Here is a 23142-nt window from a genome sequence, read left to right as displayed (position 1 = left end):
TAGAACACGACCTTGTTGGGTCACCCAAGCTCACCTCTTGGGCCTTGAGTCATGTTGGTCGACCTTTTGGTCTAGGATAGTCCACAAAAACGCCCAAGCTAGGCCATTTAGGGCGTTTCACCCGAACCTATGGGCTATGTTAGTCCAATCACGGGTTTGGCCACACCGAGTCCGGTTTATAACCGATTTATGACAGTTTGAGTCATGTCGTTTTGTCGAGTCCAAAATGAACCAAGGTCTAGATCCAACCGTGAGTCGAACCTCTGGTTAGTCAATCCCAAGTCGAGTCTCTGTTGGAGTCAAGTTGGGGTCGTGTCCTTAAGTGTGCAGGGGCTCTTACTTTAAATATTGACTCAGTACGGGGTTTTCTTGTAGAAAGGCCGCCAAAAACCCGACGTCAAGCAATGGAAGATGCTGTTAACAAGCTTACTGAGGCCGTGAACCTCATGATGACCCGAATGGATGCAATCGAATCTAAGCTGGGTGAAGATTCCCCTCCACCACAGACTGATCTGGAAAAACGGTTCAAGTTCATCGAAGACCGTTTAAAACTCTCCCAGGGGAAGAACATTCACTATGAGAATGCTAGGGCCTATGCCCCGGTGCAGGATAAGTTGCCCACAAAGATGGTACTCACTGACATCCCAAAGTTTAAGGGCACAGAAGATCCAGTCCACCATGTTAAGGCCTATAAGGGGTACTTAGCATCAAGGGAGTACTGCCGACATGCTCTCGAAATTTTTGCCCAATCTCCGGGTGAACACCGAAGGCGTGGTTCTATAATCTTGACCTCAAGAACTTCCCCACTTTCGAAGATATTACGGTGGAGTTACGTAAGCACTATCTTGACAATGTTGAGATTCAAACCAACATAAGGACTTTGGAGGTAATGACACAGAAGGAAAAAGAGGGCTTTCTTGAATTCCTCGCAAGATGGCGCTACCGAAAGCGTGAAATTAGCCAAGAAGCCGGATGAAGTTGAAATGGTAGATAAGTTCGTAAAGAATCTACGACCTATTTACCGCAATGCTCTGAAATACCAGAATTTTGGCTCTTTCAAAGAATTGATAAGAATCGGGATAAAGGTAGAAGATGATGTCATAAAGGCTGAAAAGCCGAAAGGGTACCAAGGGGCCTCATCGTCTAGGACCAAAGCCCCAGCAACGACCCATTTAGATGAAGGCATCAATCTCTTAGAAGGGCAATCGAAGAAGCCGCAACGCCAAACACCTAGGGCATTCACCGATATCGGATGCACTTATACATACGCTCTCAAAAGGCTCATAGCCCAAGGAAAGCTGAAGCCTATTGGTCCAACTTCGGACCCTCATTTGAACAACAAGGCAAATGGTATAAACCAAATGCCTACTGTGCCTTTCATCAAGGGAAAGGCCATGATACTGAAAGGTGCTATCGACTGAAGCACGAAATCCAAGACATGATTGAGAATGGAACACTCCCAATCCCAACTGTTAAACCCAATAACATCACGAATCCATTTGGCGATCACGTCAACTTTGTTTCTGTCGAAGACAATGTCGATTATTCCCATCTTATCCACCCATGTCACTTGAAAGGGGTGTTTATCGGGAAAATATTTGTGGATTGCTTTGAATTCTTGCCAAACCCGAAGAATGAAATTCAAGTCGGGAGTCTTGCTCTAGAATGTACTCCTCTCGTTAACGAAGTTAATAAAAGACAATTCGATTCACCAACTTTCATCACTGGCGTAGATCCTCAGAGGAATACCTCAGGATGGAGGCAGACCATCAAAGGGATCAAGGACCAGAGCCGAGCATCTAAGCTGACAGATGAACAAGAGAAAGCTCAAGACCGGATTTGAAAATTATGAGTCGGGATCTGTTTTCTTATATTAGTCGAGTCGAGTCTAGGACTTTCTTTTCTTGAAGTTGAGTCGTTTGTTCCGCGATGACCTAGGGTGTGTCCTAGGAGTCGTTCCTTCGAGTCTGTTAAGCTTTTGCCATCCCAATAAAAGTTGCAGTTCGTTTCCAAATATCTCTTGTTTTCAATCCTCAATCATTTCGAAAACATGATAAAATGCACAACACACTCAAAGCCATCCCTGGGGTGGAAATATGTCTCGTTTCAAAATGTAAGGTACACTAGGATCCTGTGTTTGATTCCTTTACCTATTCCATGTCTGGTGGTAGAAAACCTCCATCTGAACCAATGTTTGTGACAAGCTTTTAGATGATTCTATGGTAAAACCCGGACTAGCTCCTTGTTTCCCCTATCGATGATGGAAGGCAAGCCTTTTCCCCAACAAAATCATCCCATCTCGAAGAGAGAAGATATCAACCCGTTCTAACAAGGAATTGTTAGTTCTTACCCAATTTAGTTGGCGAAGCCCAGTTTTCAAGGTGTATCCATTTGTGACTAAGAGAATGAATAGAAGATCATTTTCAAAGAGAGAAAAAAGATGAAAAAGAATGAAAAAACGAGAAAAAGAGAAAAATTGGAAAAATGAAAAAAAATGAAAAAGAGATGAAAGAAAAAGAAAAAAGAAAAAAAAAGATGTTGAAGCTATTGCGGAATGCTTTTGGTTGAATGTCGAAGTTACGGAAGCCAAAATTCAAGTCAAGTACCCATAGTTGAGGTTCAATGGGCGAAGCCCAAAAGTTAAAGTAGTAACCTCTTTACCCTCTAAGTCCTTCCTGAGACAGTTACAAGGGGATAGTCGGGAATTTTGAGAATTATTCCGCTTGTGTTGTTACACCCAGCCTTTAGGGTCCAGACATGGAAATTTGAACCCACGTCGATTTCCAACCCATTTGTACTCGTGGTTCATCAAACCCGAGACACCCATTCCAACCACATCAGTAGCCATAGCCCTTGGCCTTAGCACCACAAAACAAACTTTCAGAATGATGGTTAACCATTCCAACTTGTTATTACCAAGCTCCACATCCCAAAAGATCCAAGACTTTTACACCTAACCCCAAACACGGGATTTAACGGTACCTTACAGGCTAGAAGGGGATACGACATGATACCTTAGGTGAAACCTTCGAGTGTGTACACACAATCAATATGCCAAGTTTATGCACCTTGATCGAACTACGTCGGATTTGATTTCGCTCCACGCGAATACGTAGGCAGTCCTTCAGAAAAAAGGATTCAATCCACTCATCAACCAAGTTGTCATCTTGTCGGTTTCTTACGGGTCCTAACCAAGTCCAAATGAAGCCACCTTTGTTTGAGTCGGTCTTAGCACTCGATGTAGACTAGGATAAGGATATAGGTTCAGATGAATAGTATCAAGTCTCAGAATGAGTTTTATCTAACGGTTTAGGCAGAGATGCTGAGTCACATAGATGTGGGTTTGTGTTGGGAACAGAAAATATGAAAAACCCGCTGAAAAGAAAGAAGGCGTGGAAGAAAAATAGTAAAAGCCCGCTGAAAAGAAAGAAGGCGGTGGCAAGAAATGATGAATACTCGCTGAAAAGAAAGGAGGCGAGGAGAAGAGTGGCAGAATGTTCCCAACAAGAGTGATGTGTGATGTCCAACTTTTCTCGTAAAATCAACATGTGTTTAGAGTCTGGGCGAAGCCAATGTTGTTGCTTTGTGAGTTTAATCCACCTTGTCAATGTCAAGTGATCTTGATTCCCATGTGCCCTCGGGAGCACGCCCATGCCATACGATATCTCCGTCCCAAGTTTGACGACCTTGTGATTCCCATTTGCCATCTTTTGGCGCCGGAACGGCCAATTTACATTTCTACCCTCAACAAGTCCATATTTGAATTAAAACCCGTGCACACTTACGGTTTTATTTTCCTTTTTGTTTTACGGTAGCGGGCTACGCCCACGTTGTTTACGGGTCATACGGAGTGTCTGAGTCGTATTGCATGCTCACCCGTCAAGGCTCGATTTCAAAAATTTTAAAATTTCAAAATTTCAAAAACTTTTTGCGAATTGTGGATAGATTATCCAAGTAGTAGAATCTTTCCGGGTCGATGATCCAATCTTTCAAAATTCAAAAATTCAAATTCAATTTTTTGGGTCGATGGCCCAACATACCAAGTAATGTCAAATTCAAAATTCGGGTCGAGGACCCAATCATTCAAAATTTTCAAATTCAAAATTCGGGTCGATGACCCAATCATTCAAAATTTTCAAATCCAATTTTCGGGTCGATGACCCAGTATTTCAAATGATCCAATTTCAAGATCGATAATCCAAATATTGCTTATGTGATGATTATTGCTAGTACGTTTTTGTGTTTCAAATATAGCAGGATATGCTTCAACTGGGGGCTCTAAAGTCTTCGACTTTAGACCCATTCTGTCAGGGGGCTCGAAGCCGTTGGCTTCGAGACCATTATCAAGATGTAAAGGATGACATCCACCAATAATTCAATTCAATACAAGAGTATGAAATGGAAGAATTCTGTAGCTGAAAGCAAATGATGAAAGCGGCGGCAACCTCCTCGGAAAGTCCCGTCCCATTTAGACACTGCCGTGAGATGATAAGCTTTGGGCAAGTGTCAATAGATGAATTTCGGACAAGTGCCGTGAGATGATAAATTTTGGGCAAATGTCGCGAGATGACGAATTATTGGACAAACGCCGTGCAGATGATAAACTTTGGGCAAGTGTCGAGCGATTCCGAACTACGACGCGGGTTTGATTCCGTCGAAACGGATACGTAGGCGCCCGAGGATAAGGCTCAACCCACCATATATGCAATTTATGGGTCGACGACCAACGACGATAATTTGATACAACAGAAGCAAGAGTCAATCCCCAACGAAGTTTCAGGTATGATCTCTTCTTATGGTCAAGCGAGCTTATATACGCAACTCTAATGGACTATAAACGACCGAAGAATCCTCGGTCGAGAGGGACTGGGGTACTTTGACTTTCGCCTTGTCCAAGCCTCAGTCAAAGTGGGGGCTCTGTAGATACCCGTATCCGTCGATATTGGAATTTATAGAGAACCCGACAAACACCCGATGATGATAGGACACATGTATTCTTTAGTTGTCACCGTCATTATTTGGAGCTCGTTTTACGATGTAGAATGGGCGTCGTCGATGAAGTATTTTATTAATTTAAATGATATTTAAATTAATGTTTTTTTTAAGTGAATTCATTTTATTAATTTAAATGATATTTAAATTAATGTTTTTTTAGTGAGTTCATTTTATTATTTTAAATGATATTTAAATTATGGTTTTTTTGAGGTGAATTCAATTTATTTTATTTTATTTTGAATTTATTTTCCCAAGTTTATTTAATTGAAAATAAAATAAATAATTGATTTGAAAAATCATTTTATGAATATATTTGATTTGAAAAATCATTTACTTTAATGTGTTAATTGATTTGAAAAATCGATTTTAAAAGCGAAGAAAACTCGTTTTAAAAGCATGTTTTTGAGCTCGATTTTAGCTCGGTTTTTGAGCCCGTTTTCTTTACGAATTGGCACGAATCTCGAGTACACTGACCAACCTAGACCAATACCCATCCACCCCAGTTCGAACCCCCTATCCACGGCCCAAATTCCATCCCAAATCACCCCCAACCAGCCCGCAACAAACAGCAGCCCCCCCTGTTTTGGCAGCTCAATCCCGAGCCCAAAACCCGCTCCAAATACCACCAAAACCCGTACCCATTAACCGTAACCCATACCCTAGTATCCTACCCATATTACCCTAGCTTAATCACCAAGAAAACCCCTCTCAAACCCTCCCAAAAGCTGCTGGACAGCAGCTATGCGTGAGCAGGCCCGACTGCCTCTCCCTCTCTTTTACCCTACTTTAACTCCTTATAAATACCACCCCTTCACCATACATTCATTCCTCTAAGTTCTCCATACATCCTACCATCACTCACAAGCTTTAAACCTCAGAAACAAACCATAATTGCCTCTCAAAATCCCTCCACAAAACCGACATACAAACTGAAACTGTTTGTGTGTCCTCCTCGAAAAACAATTTGTTCCTCCCTCAAACCTCCATCAAAACTCGATTTTCTTGTTCCTAATTAACCACATAACATCCATCTACACATTATACAAAGATTTACGAGCCAAATTGCCCTTGAGAGTACACGAAATCCCTCGAAAAACAGAGTGTTATACACTCTGTTTTCGCGGTTTGTTCTTGTCTGTCCAGTTCTGTTTGTGCTCGTTTTTCGTGCCCAATAACCCAAAACGAGCAGGGGTTGCTTTAAGATCTCTGTTCTTCTCTCTTTCTAGTTTTCAAAACATCTTTTAAATCGAATTTTCATCGTGAAACGAGGGAGAAATCATCGTTTGAAAGTTGCTGTCCAGATTTGCCAAAAACGCGTGTTTGCTTTGTTTCTTCGTCGACGACGGCCTCTCGAGATAAAATCTACCATCGATTACGACCCAAGGCGGTGTCAACGATACATGTAGGTTGAGAGTGCATCAAATCCTCCTCTTTCTCCTTTTTTTATTTCGTTTTTATGCTTGTTTTTCTTATAGTTTATTTTTGTTTGTTTATCGCTTTTATTTATCGTTTAAATTAACTATGAAACTAGTTTAGTCCGAGTATGAGTTAAAGTACCACCATGAACACCCGCGTTGACTTGAGATGGGAAAATAAACCGCTACTTCAGTCGGTCGTACACCCCCGTCTCATTTACATATCCTCGTGTTCAAGGTAGGGCATTAATAAAACAAATTTTAACTTCGTTCTTCGCTTTTGACATCTCCTCTTCTCTCGTGTGATTCGACCCATCTTAGGACCCGTCACATGTTAGTATGACCTTTGATTGTTAACATATAACTCATTTAGATAACATTAGATCAATTCGATAACCTAATTAGACACATTAGGGTACATCGACATAGCTTAAAAAACCGATTAACAATTCTATAACTTAATTGAATTCATCTTCCCTTTCACTAATTTTCTCGCTAGCATGGAAGTGCGTGCTTAACACCTTTCCATTTGCACTCGTTGACGATTTAGAATTGTACCTAACCTAGTTCGTATTTATTTAATTCAATTTGTAATTAATTAACCTTTAATTTGTTTTATTTATTTCTAATTTTTTAAAAGTCGTTTTAATTATCTTTTATGGTTCAAAATCTGTAAATTTAATTTAATGAATTTTTTCGTAATTTATTTTACTGATTTCGTAATTAAAACATATTTAACTTTGCTTTTCTCCAAAAACCGTGCCTTGCACGGGTCTGTCTGACTTCTGATCCGTGCACTGCACGGGTCTGCCAGTTTTAGTTTATTTTCTTCTTTTGTTTCTTTAATTGTTTACTAATCCTATTTTAATAAATATGGATTGGTGAATAATTTTAATAAGTTGGGTTCAATTTAATTAATAAGTTGTACCTAATTTATTTCAAGCCTTTATACTTATTTATTTTAATTTAATTAGTTTAATTCTAATCTAATTTGTTTATTAACTAATAATTCGGCTAACATCTTTAATTAGTCTAACTTAGCTTTAGCTTTTTTGTTTACATTTGTTTCGTTTATTAAGACTTAATAATTTAAGTTGTATTTTGTTAGTTTGTATTGTAATCTGAGTCAAAGTAATTACGATAGTTGTTGTAATTAGATTGAGTTGTAATTTATTTCTCGTTGTGTCGGCATGAAATGCCTGGGTTGTAATAGGATAGATCCCAATGGCTGCCCCATTCCTCCTAAGCCGTGTTTGCGCATCTTTTATTTCAAATCAACCAACATGCTAAAACAACTTTGACAAAGTTAGTATTCATGCATTAAACGACATAGAAATTGTTGTCACATGTTAGGGTTTTAAAACGATGTTTGCATATCATATATCGTAGTAGCTATGACCTTGTTTGAAATCCGACACTTGACTTAGTAGAGGCCGTTATTGACGGGCGGGGTTGAGTGTCCTTATGGGCTTCCCAACACGTACCCTCACCCCTTACTCAAGATCTATGGTTTGTGGATCCGTCTAAATACCATTGGATTACGAGAGTCATTCAAATCGAGTGATATAGGGTACAAGTCTTTATCTTTAATCACTCGTAGTCGATTGGCTTTATGCTTTTCGATGAAAGGTGTAAAGTTGACTTGAACAGTTCCAAGTTCCCAAAAAACTTGGTGGCGACTCTAATTTGTCTTAATTCGATTCGAAAGAACCTCGAGTCGATTATGCCTAGTGTGGATCCCGCGGACGCAGTTCCCGAGGGCCTTGTCCACACCTACTTGGCAAAATGACTCGTAATCCTTTTAGTGGTAAAGGGACACGGGCTAGTGAACTATTAGGACTCATACACACCGATGTATGCGGACCAATGAGTATCACCGCTCGTGGTAATTATGACTACTTTATAACCTTCACCGATGACTTAAGTAGATATGGGTATATCTATTTAATGAAACACAAGAGTGAAGCATTTGAGAAATTCAAGGAATTCCAAAACGAAGTAGAGAACCAATTGAACAAAAGGATTAAGGCACTACGATCCGATCGTGGTGGTGAATACCTTAGTCTTGAATTTGATTCACACTTGAAAGGTTGTGGCATTATATCACAACTTTCTCCACCCGGAACACCACAACTGAATGGTGTTGCCGAAAGGAGGAATCGAACCCTACTTGATATGGTTCGATCCATGATGAGTCAAACCGAGTTACCGAACTCGTTTTGGGGATTTGCAATCCAAACTGCAATTCTATCTTTAAATAATAGTCCCACTAAGGCCACCGAAAAGACTCCATTTGAGACATGGAAAGGAAGAGTTCCTAATCTATCCTATATGAAAATTTGGGGATGTGATGCTTACGTCAAGGCTAAACCCGACAACAAGCTTGCCCCAAGATCCAAAAAATGCATCTTTGTAGGTTATCCTTTGACCTCTCGAGGTTACTACTTCTACAAACCTCAAGAAAACAAAGTGTTTGTGTCTAGTGAGGCTGTCTTCTTAGAAAGTCAATTTATTTCTAAGAGACAGTGGGAGAAATTTTGAACTTGACGAAGTTCAAGAGCCACAAACCGAGATAGAGACGCAAGAAGATGTTCCTTCGTCGTCTAACGCGGTTGTACCTCCTCCACTAAGAAGGACGGGCCGAGTTATTCGCCATCCCGATCGATATGTGGGACTTATCGAAGAAGATGGAATGCTCGATGTGTTGCTTATGGAAAGTGACGAGCCCGCCACCTACAAGGCCGCAATCTCTAGTCCTAATTCCACCTTATGGCTTGAAGCCATGAAGTCCGAAATGGATTCTATGCTTGAAAACCAAGTTTGGGACTTGGTAGATTTGCCTAAAGGGGCAAGACCCCTCCAATGCAAATGGATATTCAAGGTCAAAAATGGCATAGAAGGACATGACGATGTCTACAAAGCTAGGCTAGTGGCAAAAGGATTTACCCAAGTCCAAGGTCTCCATTATGATGAGACCTTCGCCCCGTAGCCATGCTAAGATCCATACGGATTTTGTTAGCGATCGCCGCATTTCATGATTATGAAATTTGGCAAATGGATGTCAAAACCGCTTTTCTAAATGGGCATTTAGAAGAGGAGGTGTACATGATACAACCCGAAGGTCTTGTTGATTCTAAAAATCCTAACAAAGTGTGCAAGCTTAAGAGATCCATTTATGGTCTTAAGCAAGCATCTAGAAGTTGGAATCATCGATTCAATCATGTTATAAAAGAAAATGGTTTCACTCGAAATGTTGAGGAACCATGTTTATACATAAAATTCAGTGGGAGCAATGTTGTGTTCCTAATCTTGTATGTCGATGACATACTACTCATTGGAAATGATATTCCAATGTTGTCTTCTGTTAAGAAGTGGTTAGGTAACCACTTCCAAATGAAGGATTTAGGAGAGGCACAACGCATATTAGGTATCCGGATCTATAGAGATAGACCCAAGAGGATATTGGCACTAAGTCAAGAGTCTTATGTTGATAAGATTCTTGACGATTCAAAGCATGGACAAATCCAAAAGGGGTTTGGTACCTATGGTAACCGGAACGATATTGAGCAGGACTCAATGTCCCTCCGAACCCCATGATGTTGAACGCATGAAGTTGATCCCTTACGCTTCCGCTGTTGGATCAATCATGTATGCCATGATATGCACACGTCTCGATGTCTCGTATGCCTTGAGCATGACGAGTAGATATCAAGGAAATCCAGGTGAGAGTCACTGGATTGCTGTCAAGAACATCCTTAAGTACTTGAGAAGAACTAAGGACTCTATCCTTGTGTTTGGAGGAGACACCGAGTTGCGTGTTACAGGATACACGGACTCAAGTTTTCAAACAGATAGAGATGACATGAAATCACAAGCTGGTTTTGTTTTCATGCTCAATGGTGGTGCCGTAGTAAGTGGAGAAGCTTCAAGGAAGTCAGAATCGCGGATTCGACAACGGGAGGTGAGTACATAGCGACATCGAAGGCGCCAAGGAAGCTATGTGGATCAAGCAATTCACGGAAGGTCTAAAAGTAGTACCTACCGCCGATGATCCCATCACTCTCTATTGTGATAATAGTGGGACGATCTTCCAAGCTAAGGAGCCAAAGTCTAGTAATAGATCTAGACATGTACTTAGAAAGTATCATGTAATAAGAGATTTCATTGAAAGAAAGGAAATTGCGATTTGTAAGGTTGGGACGGATGACAACATAGCCGATCCGCTCACTAAGCCTTTATCGCAGGCTAAGCATGATGGGCATGTTGCGTCCATGGGACTTAAACGTGTACCAAATTTTTGTTAGATTTTGAAATGAAATAAAAGTGTTGTTTTTGTTCATGTTCATAATCGCATTTGTCTTTTATCCTTAATTTATACTTTGTTACATCCAAACGGGTTGTAGAGACAATTGAACCCCGTTAAAGTGAACATGGATTAACATTGTTTTGCCCATAGTTACTTATATGAGGTGACGTCTCGAAATGACTAGAGTGTGAGGCGATTAATGGCAAGTTCAAGTGCCATACAGTCATGTGAGATGACTAGTCGATCACATAGGCAGACTGTTAGGAACATTTTGTCGGACCTAATGACCGCTTATAGAGTTCTGGCAAATTTATATAGCCTGGTCGTGGCGAGAGCTACTATAGTGTTCTAATGAGTCGATTCTTTTGACTAGAGACTATTCGCCTAAGATGGCACGGATTTGATTAACTTTGATTTGTGTTACTACGACCTTCGTAAATGGGGTCAAATGGGCATATTTTGGGTTATGATGGCTGTGGCTAGCCGAAGGGAATGAGTGCGATAGGAATTGTCCACCGCTAGTCAGAGTTATAACAATATCTCAGGGCCACTCGAGGAGTAATGAACTGGAAATGCGTGGCCACGCTCGGAAGGTATCCAGAGTGGATAAATCCGGTCAATCAGTTATTCTCCAGATCGAGGAAACCACTCTCGATATGATCACTTGCAAGTACGACCTGAAAGACACCTTGCATTGAGTGGGAGATAGTAATAGGACAAGAGAATTGGTGACGCACACTTGTCGAGGACAAGTGGGAGATTGTTGGGAAATGTGTCCTCTACAATAATGCGATCACATGATTTAAATATCATTATTAAATCTCATTTTAAAGAATACAATTGGGAAGTAATTTTGTTCTGTCAATGGTCAACATATATCGGTAATGATTGGCGACTAGAGTTTGACATTCGTCGTGTGACGGTGGTGATCAGTTGACCCCTAGGTCATACCTAAAGGGCAACACTCTTAATTGATTATTTAATTGATCGTATAACGTTGCGAGTTAATTAAATTACTTGAAAATTGACGGACGATTTTGGAAGTAAAATTTACGTATCAAATTGAAATGTGATTAAATGAGATACGGTCTGAGTAATTAAATTGTATAATTACTCGGATGAAATAAATTGTTTAATGTAACAATTAAAATGAATGAATTATTATAAATTCAATCAGTTGAAATTTATGGTAAAATATTTTGGCACAAGTAATTATGAAATTACTAAGTCGATTTTTGTATGTGACGTATTTTTATTAATACGTTGATTTTTAATATGTTAAAAATACATAACATATTTATGTCACATATGACATGTGACACATTGACAATTGACAAAAATAATATGGGATCCATATTATGTAAAGTGCCGAAAAATTGGGGAGCATTAAGCTAGTTAATTGTTTTATTTAGTTGATAAAACATAATGATGAAAAAGCAAGTCTAGGCATGCAAGCCTATTGTTCCTTGTGAAGAACAATTTTTCCATGCATTGGCTCCCCAATAGCTCTCCTCTTACACGGTTTTGGGGAAGAAAAACTATCATTGTTTTTCTATAATTTTTACCTAATAATATACTAAGTGTAGTGTATTATTTTCATTCCAACATTATCATCCAAAATCAAGTTCTAGAGAGAAGAAAAATCCTCCTCATCTTCTCTCATAAAACCGAAATAATATAAGTGTTTTATAAATTTTTGGTTCAATTCTCTACCTTTGATTAATATTACAACTAGTATTTGTAATATTAATTATATTAAGAGGAGCCTTGGGTATAATACATAGGGAGAGATCTTACACTTAGATCTTTGTTCTTCCATTGGAAAAGCTCAAGAACAAGAAGAGAAAGGTGATCTCTCTTGTGCCCTAATAGCCGAAATCTACTATGTAAGGACATGATTTCTCCTCTATTTATATTATTGTTTGCATGCATAAAATCCGTAATTAATTTTATGACAAATTATTTAGACATATAAGAGTATGTTAACATGTATATGAATCTACATTTCCTTCAGACACGTGTATTCCTACATGTGTCCATTTTGATTTTAATATTTGTCTTACAAATATATGTAAATCATCTACTTAATCATCTTATATAATTAAGTGTTACCCAATTATTTTATCTTACAACACTCCATAGTTATATGTACACTTACATGTTCTAATCATATTAGTCAATTAGTACAATTTTAGTGAATTAACATTTAATTACTAAAACCCTTCTCAATAAAATTTATTAATTAATTATCGTATAATTGAATAATAACTTCCAACGGCACGAGTTACAAACTCGGTCTCTCTTATAAAACTCAATCGACTAACTTTTAGTCAATTTATCAAGGGACTAATTAAACTATATCATATACAAATAATTAGATTTCTATTGGGGCTCGTTCCTTTAGGTGTGACCGAAAAGGATCAGCTGAACACTGCCGTCACACGACAGTAACATTAAACCCTAGTTGGCCAATCGTTACCAATATATGTTGATCACCTAACTAGTATTGCCAATAAATATCCCATGTATATTCCTTTAATGAAATTTACTATGCAGACGCACTATTAGGGCAGCATAGGATGCTGCTTCGTCCCAGTTGGTGAAGTAAGCAATAGCTACTAACATGTAATAGGGACCTCCTGCCCCTGTTGGAGTGATATTTCCTATCATGTCAATTCCCCATGTCGAGAATGGCCAAGGAGATATCATCGTGTAGAGGAAGGATGGTGGAACATGTTGCACATTCCCAAAGATCTGACAGTTATGACAATGTCTGACATATTTGATGCAGTCTGTCTCCATAGTCGTCCAGTAGTACCACATACACATGATCTTCTTTTCCATGATTGGCCCACTCATATGAGGACCACCCTCTCCATCATGGACTACCTCCATAACCTTCTTTGCTTTTAAATGATCAAGGCAAAGCAAAATGACACCTTGTAGCGTTCTTTTGTATAACTCTTCTTAATTTAGGACGTATTGAGATGATAATAACCATCTATCGCATTCTCCTCTCTTATCCATGTCCGATGGGTATACACCACTGAGCTTGTAATTCAGATTGGCTTGGTACCAAGGCTCATCTTGATTTTCCTCATCGTCGGTAAGGAAGTGTACATAAGTTGGCTTAGACCGTCTTTCTATACATAGTGGCATTTCTATCATGGTGTCAAGCATATTAATCAGAGATGCAAGTTTTTCAAGAACGTCTACAAATTGATTTTCTTCTTGAGTTAGACGTAGATAGGTGACCTAATCGAAGAACTGAGCCACTAGATCTATCCTAGCCTAATAAGGTGCAAGACTTTCACTATGGATTTTTCAAGATCCTGTAATTTGGTTGATGATTAAGGATGAATCCCCATGAACTCGGAGTATTTTGATACCTAAGCTCACTGCTACCTGTAAACCAATGAGGCATGCCTCATATTCTACTGCATTATTAGTCACCTCGAAGTTGAGTTTGACTGAAATCGGTAAATACTCACCTTCAGGAGAAATGAGAAACACTCCTATGCCACACCCACTTAAATTGGAAGCTCCATCGAAGTAGAGGTCTCATGATTCCACACTGGTGTGTAGGATATTTTCATCTGGGAATGACCATGTATCTATCACTTGGGTATCCGATATAGGATTGTCTACAAAGAATTCGGCCACTGCTCGTCCCTTAATGACTTTCAAAGGTACGTACTTGAGATTGAATTCATAAAGCCTCAAAGTCCATCTTCTAGTATGCCATTTAGAACTGGCTTCTCAAATATGTACTTGAAAGGGTCCATTTTTAAGAAGACTTTGACAGAATAGCTGAGCATGTAATATCGCAGCTTCTTTGTTGCCCACACAAGTGCAAGGTATCTCTATAATTGACCTCATAATCCAAGAAATTATTACTAAGGTAGTAGATAGGTCTTTCTTCTTTTCCCACAGTCTGAGCTAGCATAGCACCCATAGCTATTTCTATCACTCTAAGGTAGAGAGACAAAGGTTGGTCCTTCTGTGGCGGCATAAGGATAGGCGGTTTAGCTAAAATTTTCTTAATTCTTTTGTTTTGATAAAAGGTAAGTATATTAATATCAACAAAATTACATCATCCAGGTATTTTCTTACTTACATGAAGAAACTCACAAAATCCCTTATTTCTTTCTTTGTCTGTGGGTGTGGCATCTTGATAAGAGCTTTGATTTTGGATGGATCAATCTCTATTCCTCTTTGGCTGACTACATGTCCTAACAATTTGCTAGATATTACTCCGAACGCGCATTTCTGAGGATTGAGTCTCATATTGTACTTGCGAAGCATGAGGAAGAACTTGCAAAGATTGGCGATGTGACCCTGTCTATCTTTAGATTTGACAATCATATTGTCAACATAGACCTCCACCTCCTTATGCATCATGTCATGCAGCAAGGTCGTGGCAGTTTGTTGGTATGTGGCTCCAGCATTGATTAATCGAAATGGCATTACTGTGTAGTAATAGGTGTCCTAGGGCATGACGAACGCTGTTTTAGGCATGTCTTCTACGACCATCGTAATCAGATTATAGCCGGCATACCCATACATGAATGATAAGAGTGCACGATCTGTTGTATTATTCACTAGTATGTCGAGATGTGGCAATGAAAAGTCGTCTTTTGTACTGGCCTTATTCAGGTCTCTAAACTCAACGCAAACCTGGATTCTCCCATCCTTTTTGGGCACAGGGACTATTTAGACACCTGATGCGTGTCCTAAATATGTTGTTTTACACCCTATTTTACACGCATTTCAGAGCTCATTTGTGTAGTTTAAGCTACTATTTTCCCTATTTCCGTCTACTTTTGTGTTTTTGTATAATATTGCAGAAATGTGAAGAATTCAGCGGAAATCAAGCCGAATCCGTCCTCGAGTACTTGGCATATTAGTTGACATGAAGTAATTACTTGGGAAGCGAACTTGGTGCGCGTATCGAGGCCCGAAAGACGAATTCACGAAGCTTTTGGAGCCAAGTACCTGTTGAAGTGGTCGATAGACTGGTAGTTTTAGTCGATCGACCAGAGCACGACTTACAGAAGCTATTGTTTAGCGCAGTTCCATCGATCGACCGGTCCCATTGGTCGATCGACCAAACCGTTAATCTAACGGGAAATTAAAAGATGAGAAAGCCCAATGTAATTAGGTTTTAGGAAATAAGAATCATGTTATATTCCTATATAACACAACCCTATTATCAAGTCATCATCATCAGTTTTTAGGGAAAAAATTAGGGTTCTTTATAAAGTTTAGCATTTATTTTCGTTCAATAAAAATTAGTTTGGTTCTTCTTTAATAAAAGTTCGTGCTTTGGGATTCTTCTTCCTGTTTTCATTCGGTAATTTACGCTCTTTAATTTCAATTTAACTTTATTCGTTCATAGTTTAGAATTGCTAGTTAGATTTCCCATAGCCAAATTATCGTTTCATGTTAATTGTTTATTTAGTTAATTTAAGTATGAATTCGTTTGCTTTACTAGTTAATTTTGCTACTGCTATTACTTTCATCATGAGTAGCTAAACCCATCGTGCTAAGATGTAGGGAATCTGTAGTGTAGGCGGCGTAAAATAGGAAGGCTGAAATCGCGCCATGGTCGATCGACTGGCCTACCTGGTCGATCGACCGGCTCCCATGAGATTTACTTCGTTTTAATTAATTTAATCGCTATTTTTGACGAATCGAGTGCACGCGACTAGTTGAATGCTTAGGAATTGACCGACCCGATAAGATCGAAAGATAGGGGAGGGAAATAGACTACTTAATTAAGACGACTAAATTAATAAGATCGAGAGATAAGTTAATTTAGGCATTTAAATCACTTTTCAGGATGAGAGTCAGCATTAGTGATATTAGGGACCCGTAGCTAGATCGAAATATGCTACGTGTTAAGAATGGATAGAGAGGACTTCTTATTTTCCCATCTCACGTGATCGACTCAGACTTACCTATGATACTACCGCCGAAATTACAGTGAACCGACCATCTTAGCATCCTTTTAAAATTTGATTTCATCCAATTTCTTTAAATCACTCATTTATTTACTTTAGTTATAGATTCATTCAAATCAAACCCCCCTAAAAACCGTTACTTTAGGATAAAATTAGACAACTATTAATTGCATCGCCTCTCCGTGGTTCGACCCTGAATGCCATTAGCTATAGTAGTAGTTTGGATTTATAAATTTATCTTTGGTACTCTACGACGGTATCAAATTTTGGCGCCATTGCCGGGGAGGCAATTGTTTAATTTTTGGTTGTTTTTTATTTTAGTCTTTTTCTTAGTTTAAGGGACATCTATTCCTTAAACGTTTCTCATATTCTACTTGTAGTTTCCTCTTATGCGCAGGTCACAGGCTAGTGAATTGAGACCATTAGATCCTGAGATCGAAAGGACTTTGCGCGAGTTGAGACGATCATCTAGAATATTGCCGATAGAGGAAGAGCTGAGTACTCTGTCCAATTACTACGAGAACGAGCTATTTGAGGAGGATCCACCTTCATCTCCTGTTTCTACTTCCTCGGCTGAGACCGTTACATCTCCAGATATGGCTGAAGAAGCAAGTATAGTCAGTCACTCCGAGCCAAAAGCTGAGAATCTCTATAAGGGATTCACGTTGCCAGCCGGGACGGAAAGGAAATTCGAGCCAAAACCATCTTATATTAACCTGGTTGAGAGAAACCAATTTGGGGGAGCTGCAAATGAAGATGCAGCTAAACATATGGAGTCATTCATTGACTATTATTGTTTCATACCCCCACCAGCAGGTGTGACCCAGGACCAGGTGAAGGAGACGATGTTCATATTCTCCCTTCGTGATGCTGCAAGGGAATGGTACCGAGATTTGGATCGAGCTGCTAACGGGATTACTGATTGGAATTCGCTGGCCCTAGCATTTTACAAGTAATATTTCTCTGCCTCGAAGACCAATGCGATTAGGGCTCAGATCACGAGTTTTAAACAAGGTCCTGATGAAGATTTTCATGAGGCATGGGTCCGTTTTAAGAGACTAGTGCGAACCATTCCACACCATGGGTTTGAGAAATGGTTTCTGTGCAACCAATTCTACAATGGTCTTTATGACGATCAAAGAGCTATCCTAGATGCTGCAGCTAATGGGACATTTCAAGAAAATAGTGGTGAGACAAAGGGGTGGAAAATCATTGATGACATAGCCATCCATAAAGCTGAGCATGGGAATTCTAGAGGAAATCAGAGAAGATCGGCTGAATCTCCTGCAGTAGCTGCAATAGAAGCCCTTACTGCGAGATTCGACAAGATAGATTTTGGGGGATCCCAAAAAGGAGGGATTTATAAAGTTAATGCAGTTTCAGACGGTCCCTTTACATGCAAAAGATGTGGAGCAGAGGGACATGTTTCGGAGTTCTGTCCTAGTTTGAATGAAACATGTGCTGCCTTTCAACATTATAGGCAGACTGGTACTTATCCCGATCCCTCCAATGTCCACCCCAATTTGAGGTGGACTAACCAGAATGTCCTTAATCCGGGTCCACAGCAGCAGTAGCAGCAGAATTATGTGCCCCCTCATAAGCAACAGCAATTTCAAAAGCCTCCCTATGTGCCTCAGCAGCAGCAATTTCAAAGTTCTGACATTTCTAAGTTGAAAAACATGGTTCAAAATCTGTCGGGTTTGCTGCAAAAGGAGTCTCAAGCTAGAGAGACTTCTACAAAAATGTTGGAGAGTCAAATTGCCCAACTGGCAAGCAAAAGTGCAGCTCGAGCTCCGGGGCAATTACCGTCGCAGTCGGATCAAAAAGAGACCCTAAATGTTATCACTTTGAGGAGTGGGTCTACCCTTGATTGGCCCGCTCTGGTCGAAGATGTCACTGAAAAAGATGAGGCAGAACCAAGCAAGAAAAAGGCCTTAGTGAACAATAGTAAGAAAAAGACGATCAACAGGTATATCAGTCGATCGACTGACATACCCGGTCGATCGACCAGTCCGCGCAACTATACAGCTTCTGGTTCTGAGAAGGTCAGTCAATCGACTGACCAACATGGTCGGTCGACTAAGGATGCTGCTGATCGTGAACCTTTTCATCCTCCAATGCCAGATAACTTGAGGGACCACTTATTTCGGGGTACGACGACTCCGAAATTATTAAGGCAAGATCCAAATGCTGATGGGTCTGTCCCGGCCCCAAAGTATGACCCAATGACGATTAATGGTTCATTCTTGAGATGGTCTGAAGAAGGTTCGAGCTACAACAAGGACAAGGTAGTGGATTTTCATCCTAAGTCCACTGATGCCGGTGTGAGAGACCTAGAGGAGAGGGCTAAGTTGCTTCTTACAGCCCCTTATCCAGAGAGATTGGTACCGACAAAGGAACAGGTATCGTTTAACAAATTTGAAAATGTTATTCGTAGTTTAAATGTGCAAGTTCCTTTCCTTGAATTAGTTAATCAAGTGCCTGCTTACACGAAATTTATGAAGCAGCTTTTGTCTAAAAAGAAGTCACTTGATACTGTGCAATCTGTCGCACTAACTGAGGAGTCATGTTCTTATTTGACTCACACTGCTCCGCATAAGTTAGCTGACCCTGGTAGCTTTTCTGTTCCTTGTAATATTGGTACCTTCTCAATTGAGAAGGCATTATGTGATTTAGGGGCCAATATTAGCGTTATGCCTTTAAGTCTTGCTAAGAAATTGAAATTGACTAGGTTTGCAGTCACTAACATGACAGTAAAGATGGCTGATCGCTCTGCGGTCCAGCCTATAGGAGTCTTAGAGGATATTCCTGTGCAAATAGGAATGTTCTTTTTCCCAGTTGACTTCGTTGTACTAGACATACCCAAGGATGCTCACATTCCTATCATTTTGGGTAGACCATTTTTGCACACTGCTGGTGTAGTTATAGATGTTGGCTCATGGACATTGACCTTTAAAGTAGGGAAACAGTCCATTATTTTTGCCCAGACCGCTAAGAAGAAAGATCCTATGTGGCCAGTCACTTGTAATACGATTTCTAAGAAGAAATCTTATTTTGTGCTTTCTGATATGCCTGCTGATGCGATCCCGCTAAGTGTTCACAAATTTCATCCTCAACTTGCTTATTCGGTGCTTCATACCTTGTACCACTTCTCAAATGAATGGCACTAACCGTTTCATGTCTAGGGGGATTACTTTGAGGTGGTAATTGCCCCTTTTGTCTTTGTGAGCTTGAAGATGCTAGTTGCGTCAATTGTGTTTCCAACATCTTGGTGTGAGCTAGAATGTTGTTGATGGTGGTTTCCTTTGCTTGGCTATCTTTTTGCATTTGAGTGAAAAATTCTTGTTGATTCTTTTGCATTTGGAGGACCGCTTTTTGGACATCAAAACCTTGGTCATTTTGGTGATTGTATGGATTTTGATTTTGGTAACCTTGGTTTTGATTGTAAAAGGGTCTTTGATTTTGGTTTCTCATGGGTGGTGGAGTGTATGTTGTTTGAGGGTTTTGAACATTTTGGCTTTTGTATGAGATATTTGGATGAAATTTGGTGTTTTCATTGTAAAAGTTGGAATAAGGGGTACCACACTTGTATGCTTGGAAAGCATTCACTTGTTCATTTGTTCCCCTACATTCACCTTGGTCATGTCCCAAAGTTCCACAATTCTCACATATCCCACTTGGGATTGATGAGGATGCCATCATGGCATTAACATGATGCTTCGATGATTTTGAGTTTTCCTCAAGTCTAGCCATAGCTTGTTCAAACTTCAAGTTTATTGTGTCAATGTGAGCACTAAGTTGAGCACCCAATTGAGTAACGGAGTCTACTTCATGCTTTCCTCCTCTAGTAGCCTTGCGAGGTCTACTATATTGTGAGTTATGGACCGCCATTTCCTCAATCTTGTTCCATGTTTGTTGTCATCAACTTCGGTGAACATTCCATTTGATCCCATATTGAGAATGTTCCTAGAATCTTCATATAAGCCATTCCAAAATTGTTGCACCAAAAACCATTCGCTAAGTCCATGGTGAGGACATGAGCGACAAATTCCCTTGAACCGCTCCCAAGCTTCATACAAAGACTCTTCATCCCTTTGCTTAAAACCCGTAATTTGAGCTCTTAGCATGTTAGTCTTTTCCGGTGGGTAGAATTTTTTGTAGAAAGCTAGAGCCAACTTCTTCCAAGAATCTATTCCAAGGGTGGCCTTATCAAGGCCCTTCAACCATTGCTTCGCGGTGCCGATTAAGGAAAAAGGAAATAAGACCCATCTAATTTGGTCTTGAGTCACGCCCGTTTGAGAGATAGCATCACAATAGTCGCAAAAGGTTTCCATATGAGAATGAGGGTCCTCACTAGGCATCCCCCCGAATTGGCTCCTCTAAACTAATTGGATGAAGGCGGACTTGGCAATAAAATTTCCGGTTAGATGTTGCGGTGTAGGAGTACCATTTGGTAGATTCTCCTCGGTGGGTACGGAGTGTGACGAGAATTTTGGCATTGTAGGTGGATTTTGTGGGGTATTGTGTAATGGGTTTTCTTCTCCTTCTATTGCGAAAGGATTGACAAACTCACTAGTGGGTTGAACAACTTCACTAATACCTCTTAAATTCCTCCTAACAACTCTCCTATTGTTCGTAAAGGTTCTTTCGATTTCACGGTCAAAAGGTAACAAATCACCTTGTAACCTTCTAGACATGCAAAATATCAAACAACTCGAAAATGATTAGAACAAACCTTGAGGAGTTTTACTTCCTCAAGGCGAAGAAAGACACAACTAATGACAATAAAAAGAAATCTAAATCAAACAAACACCGTCCCCGGCAACGGCGCCATTTTTGATGCGATCCCGCTAAGTGTTCACAAATTAAGATGTGGTCGTTGGTCACGGTCGAATCAAAACACAATTTATAACTCCACAAACAACTCTACAATTAGTAAAGAGGCAAGTAAAGGTCGGATCCCAAGGGATGGGAGTTGAAATGAGATTTCTATTGTAACTAGTGGTGTCTAAGGGGTGTCACAAATTGGGTTGATGTAGAAGGTTACTAAACTAAAATAGCAATGAAAATAAACAAGCAAGATGAATTAAAGGGGTGTAAACAATTGATTAAAGGCACTAGGGTGTCATGGGATCATAGGGGAATCATGGGATATGATCATACAAACATGTTCTCAAATTATAAGCAAGCAATTATTGTTGTGATGGATTGAGTTGGGTTATATCTTACAATCCTAGGAAAGTTTGGGTCCCGGAGCCGAATCGATTAGATTTTACAACACCTACAAGTCGACTTAATCTTCCCTACTCAACAACATGCATGATCTAATGAGACTCGAGTTGGGTTATATCTTACAAGTCTCATTGAAAAGATAGGAGATGGTAGTAAATGCAAGGATTCATAGGCTTAGCATTTCATCAAATATAACATGTGCATGAGTTGAGATCAAAACAAGCAAGCAAATAAAACATGAAAGCATATTAATTTAAGCATGAATCATTCCCCATGTTGGTTTCCCCTAATCACCCATTAACCCTAGCTAAGAGACTACTCACTCATTATCATGTTGATCATGCTAGCAAGGTTGTCAATCATACCAACAATATGAAACATGATGAATAAATGAAAGTAATTAACAATAATTAAAAAAAAGGATTAAGAGATTATACCTACTAATGATTCCAATAACAAAGCAAGAATAATAGAAGTACTTGAATGCTTGATTGAGAGGTTGTCAATCTCCCAAAAATAACCCAAATAATCTTCAATTACCCAAAATAAAGGATGAACAAAAGGGAGATTAAAGAACTAAAACTTGGATTAAAACTTGATTAATACTTGATTAATACTTGATTACAATATTAAAGAGAGATTTGATTGATATTAACTACACTAATTATTGATAAGAAGAACATGCTCCTCTAATTAGACTAATGGGGTATTTATAGTGGAAATTAGGGAGGATGCATTAGGGTTAACTAAGGGCTAAACTAGTAATTACACTTTTTAAGTTGAGCAAGGAGGAGCGGTATTTTTACGAGAGAAGGGCTTCTTTCTTCGTAGCTTGGAGAAGACAATCCGTCTTTGTGCTAGAATCCAGGCGGAATATGGTCGGGACGGGCGGATTACAGCGTTGGAATCCGGCGGATTGGGGAATCGGGCGGATTGTGGAGAGGGGAATCCGAGCGGATTGTGGCAAAGCCGCTCGGATTGTCTTCGCGGGACGGACGGATTGGTGACAATCCGCTCGGATTGTCGATAAACAACAAATCTTCTTCTTTTCTTCCCTTTTCTTCATAAATTCCTTGGGGATTTCCTTGGGGACTCAAGGATCCTTTATCAACATTGCTCTTCTACTATGATATGTACAAAGGCCTTCTAATCTTGTCTCTCCTTGATGCTTGGTCATTGAATTCGATCAATTTAGTCTCGTTTTGCCATGAAAATGCAAGATTCTTACTCC

The 23142-nt window shown here is 39.7% G+C and overlaps 1 non-coding gene across 1 annotated transcript; it reads left to right on the top strand.

Moving 5' to 3' along the window:
* Window positions 1–20699: 20699 nt before the first annotated feature.
* LOC141637115 (small nucleolar RNA R71) lies at window positions 20700–20806 on the top strand. The gene has a single exon (XR_012541677.1). It is a non-coding gene; the product is annotated as a small nucleolar RNA R71 (small nucleolar RNA).
* Window positions 20807–23142: the final 2336 nt, after the last annotated feature.

The sequence above is a fragment of the Silene latifolia genome, chromosome Y (genome assembly GCF_048544455.1).
Source record: "Silene latifolia isolate original U9 population chromosome Y, ASM4854445v1, whole genome shotgun sequence".
Classification (NCBI taxonomy): domain Eukaryota; kingdom Viridiplantae; phylum Streptophyta; class Magnoliopsida; order Caryophyllales; family Caryophyllaceae; genus Silene; species Silene latifolia.
This window is presented reverse-complemented; position numbering and strand designations above follow the sequence as displayed.